This window comes from Danio rerio, chromosome 12 (assembly GCF_052040795.2).
Source record: "Danio rerio strain M-AB ecotype USA chromosome 12, GRCz13ab, whole genome shotgun sequence".
NCBI lineage: Eukaryota > Metazoa > Chordata > Actinopteri > Cypriniformes > Danionidae > Danio > Danio rerio.
This window is the reverse complement of record NC_141032.1, coordinates 20417841-20424804: the sequence shown is the minus strand read 5'-3', so window position 1 is coordinate 20424804 and position 6964 is coordinate 20417841. Positions and strand designations below refer to the sequence as shown.

The following is a 6964-nucleotide window of genomic DNA, read 5'->3' as shown; positions in this document are numbered from 1 at the left end:
AAATAGCAAATGCGCTCATGACGCGAAGCAGATGGCTCTTAAAGGTAATGGGAAATGAGACTCTGATTGGTTTATTCTCAAAACACATCTATAACTCATTAAGAAAATAAACTCAACCCTTTTAGACCATGCGTCATGGCACAAAACGGATTTTGCCGTCCTTAAATTAGCAAGTATGGATTCTGACACGCCCTGAAAGTGTTTGCGCCGTGCGCTTTGCGTTTTGTGAATGGACCGTCAAAATAGAGCCCTAAGTCTTTTGGCAGAGCTCAATGCAATTTTATTGAAAAAAGTTGCCAACACTGCAATGGTGTCGCCCCACAGCAAGAAGGTCGCTGGTTCAACCCATTTCTGTGTGGAGTTTGCATGTTCTCCTTATGTTCACGTAGGTTTCCTCCAGGTGCTCATGCAGTATAGGTGAATTAAATAAACTAAGTTGGCCGTAGTGTATGTGTGTGAATGATTGTGTATGGATGTTTCCCTGTACTGGTATTGCGACTTCTAGATTCCTCCTTAAGTCGCTAGAGAAGCAGTGAGGGTCCTTTGATTTATGACGCACTGGTGGCTGAGACAGAAAAGCTGAGCCTAAGATGTTAGTAGCAAATCTTTATATAAACTTGAAACATGACAAAACAAACAGCAATCTGTGAGTTAAAAACCTGTTCCGTACGGCGTTAAAGGCTAATTATTGCATCAAAGCGTGGCATGTAGTGAAATAGAGTTGTTGCGTGTGCCGCGGCGGTCAACAAACACCACAGCTACCCCACTCTCATTCTCTCTTCCTAACACCTGTGTGAGTGTGCACACGCTTTATTTGCTCAAGCACAGCGGTTCTCAAACTGGGGTGCGTGTGTGCACCCCTATAGCTGCTTAGTCTGACCACCAGGGGTGCGCGAAAAAATGTTAGAAATGGCGAAAAAATTTTGTCTTTTATTATTTTTATGCATTTATCTCGGGTAAACTTCACATGTCATATTTTTAAAAGAAAAGAAATTCACTGAGAGAAAGAAAACAAAAATATCACATTGCAAATTGTTATCTACAACCTATGTATACTCATCTCGTGGTTTAACTTCTGCGTCACAATAGCCCCATGGTTAAAAATGTGGAGTTCATTCGGAAAAAGGGGTGCTTGACAGGTGTCAAATATTAAAAATAGGTGCACACAGCATAAAGTTTGGAAACCACTGCTCTAGCAGGTGCCAGGTATGCCCATGTGACCAAAACATAATTAGTCACTGTGAAACCCAAACTAATCAGTATACAAATAAACATTATCATTAAATGAAAAGTAATATGGCTCCTATAACTGGGTTGCAGCTGGATTCACTTTGGAAAACATATGCTAGGTAAGTTGGCGGTTCAATCCACTGTCAACCCCTGAGGAATAAAGGGACTAAGCTGAAGGAAAATGAATGAATGAATAAAACCTCATCTCATTTTTCTTCTAATGGCATGTGCACTTAAGTTAAAAACATGACCTTTAAGTGTACTTAAAATACACACTTTCCAAAGTGTACTTTTAACATTGCAAACACAATAAAAACCCACATTTGATTTTCACATTTAAAAGCACAATATACATATTGAAGGAAATGAGTTGTGAAAGTGGCAGTATAAAACTAATTAAAAGCACAAAATGTATCCATACAAAAGACATCAGTGTTTGTTATTTTTGCACAATTAGACATTCTGGGTTCCCTGGTTGATACTGAAAGTCACTTTTATGTCATTGTTTCCCTACACCCTAAAGCAAAACTGTGGCATAATATTGCTGAAAATATAAAACCATATATCACGGCCAGTAGCCTGTTTAGTGTTTCTGACAGCTCACTTCAACATAATTGAACATTTCTTAAGCTAACATGTTTTATTAAACCTCTCTGCATAAGCTTTCATCTCTTTGTAAGTTGAATTATTGCTAATAGCTCAATGTTTTAATTAGCGCCCCAGGCCTCAGGATCGGAGCAGTGAAGTGTTGTTATAAAATCAAGCTCATTACAAAATTAGGCACTTTTACAGTGCATTGAGGCGACGCTAATTCATTTGAAAATATCTGAAAAATCTATCAACATGCATGCTGAAGTGTTAATAACCATGGCTTTTCAAAGAACTGGACTTTTTACCCAGCTAAAACATTTTCCCCATTTAAACCATTTTATTTACAGCATCAAATAGAACTGTTCGTTGATGTAATAATTGTTGTTTGAAATAAATAGTGTGGGCGGTACGGTGGCTCAGTGGTTAGCACTGTTGTCTCACAGCAAGAATGTCGCTGGTTTAAGTCATGGCTGGGTTAGTTGACATATCTGTGTGAAGTATGCATGTTCTCCCCGTGTTGGTGTGGGTGTCAACATTCCAAAGACATGCGGTATAAGGCAACTTAATAAACTAAATTTGCCATAGTGTATGTACGTGAATGAGTGTGTATGGATTTTTCCCTGTACTAGGTTGCAGCTGGAAGGGCATCTGCTGTGTAAAACATATGCTGAATAAATTGGCAGTTCAAGGGTGACGCAGTGGTGCAGTAGGTAGTGCTGTCGCCTCAAAGCAAGAAGGTCGCTGGTTCTAACCTCGGCTGGGTCAGTTGGCGTTTCTGTGTGAAGTTAGAATGTTCTCCCTGCGTTCGAGTGGGTTTCCTCCGGGTGCTCCGGTTTCCCCCACAGTCCAAAGACATGCGGTACAGGTGATTTGGGTGGGCTAAATTGTCCGTAGTGTATGAGTGTGATTGAGTGTATGGATATTTCCAAGTGATGGGTTGCAGCTTGAAGGGCATCCGCTGCTTAAAACATGTGCTGGATTAGTTGGCGGTTCATTCCGTTGTGGGGACCCCGGATTAATAAAGGGACTATGCCGAAAAAAAAAAATGAACAAATGAATGAAAAAAAATTGGTGGTTCATTCCACTGTGGCGACCCCTGATGAATAAAGGGAATAAGCTAAAGCAAAATTAAATGAAATTAAATTAAATAAAGAGTTAGTACAGTTAGAATCAATGAGTGATAAATCAACACACAATGCACAACTTACTTTCAATTAACCACATTGATTTTCTTTAGACCTTTAGAAGTTTGTTGTTTGGATGTTATTTTTACCGTATACAACCTTTACTCTATTTTAACCATCACAAATACCATTGAAATTACCTGTCACTGTTTATTAATGTAGGATATAGTTTAAATCAACAAAGTTGAAACAATAAAAATTGAATCAGGGCGACACGGTGGCTCAGTGGTTAGCACCAAGAGTGGACTTAGTAAGGGGCTCTAAGCAATTCCAGGTATGGGGCCAACTGACCTAGCCGAGGCTCGAACCTCCAACCTTCTTGCTGTGAGGTGACAGCACTACCTACTCCGCCAACCGTCACAGTACTGTAAAAATAATCATTTATGTTATACAGTGTCATAAAAAATGCTGCTATACTGAAGTGGATTTCACACTTAAGGGTGGCTGCAAATCCAATCTAGACTTTACCATATGCAGAAGAATGATCTGCTCTCAATGCTGCAGGTGTGAGAGAAGGCTTTGTGGCACTGTGCCACCTTTGAGCTCTGAGGCAGGGGAGAGATCGATGGTATCACCTGCAGCTCATCACGAAGAGTAACATTAGGAATGGTACAGGGTGGACACATGAGAGTCTCTAAAAATTTCCAGTAACACCTAAAAACATTCGCTAGTCACTTATTTGACAATTTGACCCTAGGTTGGGGGGTCTAAAAAGTTGCTAAGTTGGCAACACTGGCTGGCAGTGTATTGATTGAAGAAGCGCTCACACCTTGTGCATGTGCAGTACAGACGGAACATTCCATTATCCCACAGTTTTGAAAAGAAGTAATGACAAGAAAATCATAACTGTTATAGACAGACTTTACAACATGTAACAGAAAATGTATAACAGAGCTATATGATTAATATAGGCTGCTTACGTCGCTTATTGGTTAAGTCTGCCCCTTGTTAGCACTGGATGTTTCCCAGTACTGGGTTGCAGCTGATAGGGCATCTGCTATATAAAACATATGCTGGATAAGTTGGCAGTTTATTCCACTGTGGCAACCCCTGGTGAATAAAGGGACTAAGCCAAATGAAAAAATTTTTTTTATCAAATTATACATTTTATTACAAATTAATGATAGTTTAAAGTATAACATGCAAGCATAAAGCAGGATGTGCTGTACTGTGGAAAATTCACGACATGTTAGAGAACCAGAACAGAGGAATATATAATATAATATAATATAAAATAATATAATATAATATAATAATGTGGGGGTTAATGTCTAAATGCCTTTTTTATATAGACAAATAAAGATAAAAGTAGTCATCTTTATTGTTATTTTTTTACTGTAACAATAAGACTCTTTCTGTATTTTTTGTATTATTTTTTATTGCTTGTATATTTATTGAAGATTATATGACATGGGATATAAATGTAATATTGATATAAACACACAAACATACGTAGATAAATACACACTTTAATTTTAATTCTGATTTAGTATTATTCTGATAACACACAAAACAAATCTGATTTCTTGTTAATTGGAATGGAGTAGTTATAATTTATGCAAAATGTATGCTAAACAAATAAACCGGTTGAGTTTTCCCCTTCATTTTGTATACATATATTTAATACAATGATTTATTTCTTAAGTAAGAAAAAAAATCCTTCACATAAATTATAAATAATAAATAATGTCCTGTCTGAAAAGTACCAGTAGGCCTTCATTTATTTGAACTGTGAAGAACTGGGTAATCCAGCTCGTATGTTTATATATATGGTACAGTACATATGATGAGCAAACAATAATTTTTTTCTACAAATCACAAACACGTACATACACGCATGATGATGATCATCATCATCATCATCATCATCATTAAAAGAAAAAACATCCTTCTCCCAAAATGGTTCCATTATTTCCTATTAATTAGACTGGAGTAGTTGTAATTTATGCAAATTTATTCCAAACAAATAAAATCGCTTCTTGATTTTTCCCTTTCATAATTTATATGGATATTTAACAAATTAATAATGTTTCTTAAGTGAAAACCATTTTCCTCTATTTAATAAAATGTCAAGCCAGCAATTATCCAGGTTTTCCACAGTGTAAAAGAAATCAGATGTAAGATAAAAAAATTATCAGACAAAATATATTGTTTTAACATAAATAAATAAATATAAAAGCATATATATTATATATAGAAAAATATTCATTCATTTTCTTTTCAGCTTAGTCCATTTATTAATCTGGGGTCACCACAGCGGAATAAACCGTCAACTTATCCAGCATATGTTTTACTCAGAGCGAATGCCATTCCAGCTGCAACCCATTACTGGGAAAACCCATACACTCTCATTCACACACATATACTATGAACAATTTTAGCTTACCCAACTTACATGTACCGCATGTCTTTGCACCCTGAGGAAATCCACGCAAACGTAGGGAGAAAATGCAAACTCTCCAATGCAAAAATACCAACTGACCTAGCCAAGGCTCAAACCAGCAACCGTCTTGCTGCAACAGCTCTACCTACTCTGCCACTGCGTCACCCTTTAGAAAAAATTTTTTAATAAACTTTTTTATTATACAATAATTTTGCACTGCATTTTTATATTTTTTCAGGTTGATGAAAGGGACCTCGCACCTGGGCTCACTATGGGAGCTATAACTGTAACTGGATAATGGCATGTAAACATGTTTAGGTCAGGACTGTGTGGTTATAGAGGCAGTGGACCGTGTGGATTTTGAGGCAGATCAGTCAATGCATGCCTGAGTTATAACAATTTCCTGTTTAGTGGCGAAACATCAAAGTTTGTGAGGCCGCCACAGACATGCCCCTTCGACGTAAACTTTAGATCTTCGCAATTTAACATCAAGGCCTTTCAATGATTAAACCCAATTTTGGTGTTAATCTGATAAAATCCCTAGGAGGAGTTTGTTAAAAAACAACGCCTGGAAATGGCAAAAACTCTGCTTTTTCGGCTGAGGAAGTTAAAAACTCCTGGTGGGTTTGAGATTTCCCTCCAAGAGACTTTTTTTTTAGGTTTTGGCATGTTTGATGCATGTGCAAAAAAGTGTGCGTGAAACATAGCTTGGTGGCCAGTCCGTCAAAAGTGCATAGGTGGCGTTGTCAAGCCATTTTGCCACACCCACTTCCGAAACCTATTAGTGTAAATTTCGCCACGTCTACTTTAACTTTAAACCTCATGACAAACATACATTTTCACCACTTCTACTACTTCCGAAACCTATAACAAATGTACATTTTTACCACTTCTACTACTTCCGAAACCTATAACAAATGTACATTTTCGCCACTTCTGGGATGTGTGCAAAGTTTCATGAGTTTTCGAACATGTTTAGACCCTCAAAATTGCGATTCATTCTAGATAATAATGACAACAATAATAATAATAAACGGAGCAATTCCAATAGGGTCTACGCACCGTAGATGCTCGATCCCTAATAATCTAAACACGTACAAAATGGTTGCATTATATTCTAATAATTAGACCCGAATAATTGTATTTTTTCTTACAAATTATGCTAATCAAATAAAACTTACTGTTTTTTTCCTTTCTGTAATGTGTTCACACATTAATCACATTTACAGTATTTCTCAATGAAAAATCAATTGGCCCAACATGAGCTAATGGCGAGCAGACTCTGCATTAATGTGAACCAGCAGTATTGAGGGCTCATTCGTCAGACATCCGTTTCCCTGACGGTGTTTTCTTTTTCTCGCTGACATTGATGTCGACTGGGAGCCACGACGCTTTCTTGGCATGATAGAGATGCTGTCTCTCAGCAAAACCTCATCACTCTTCCTGTTTAACACTAACCTGATACAACTGTATGTCTGGGGCCAAGACAGAACCAGCAAAGCGAGCACCTTTAGAGCTGAGCTTGACTGTAATGAAGCTGTGCAATAAAATAGGATCAAGATAATGAGCGAGCCAT

At 37.5% G+C, this 6964-nt stretch overlaps 1 long non-coding RNA gene across 1 annotated transcript; it reads left to right on the top strand.

Moving 5' to 3' along the window:
• The first annotated feature begins 445 nt into the window (after positions 1-445).
• On the top strand, positions 446-2856 carry LOC147841365 (uncharacterized). Its single transcript, XR_015504018.1, has 3 exons — positions 446-1128; positions 1160-2371; positions 2407-2856. It is a non-coding gene; the product is annotated as an uncharacterized LOC147841365 (long non-coding RNA).
• Positions 2857-6964: the final 4108 nt, after the last annotated feature.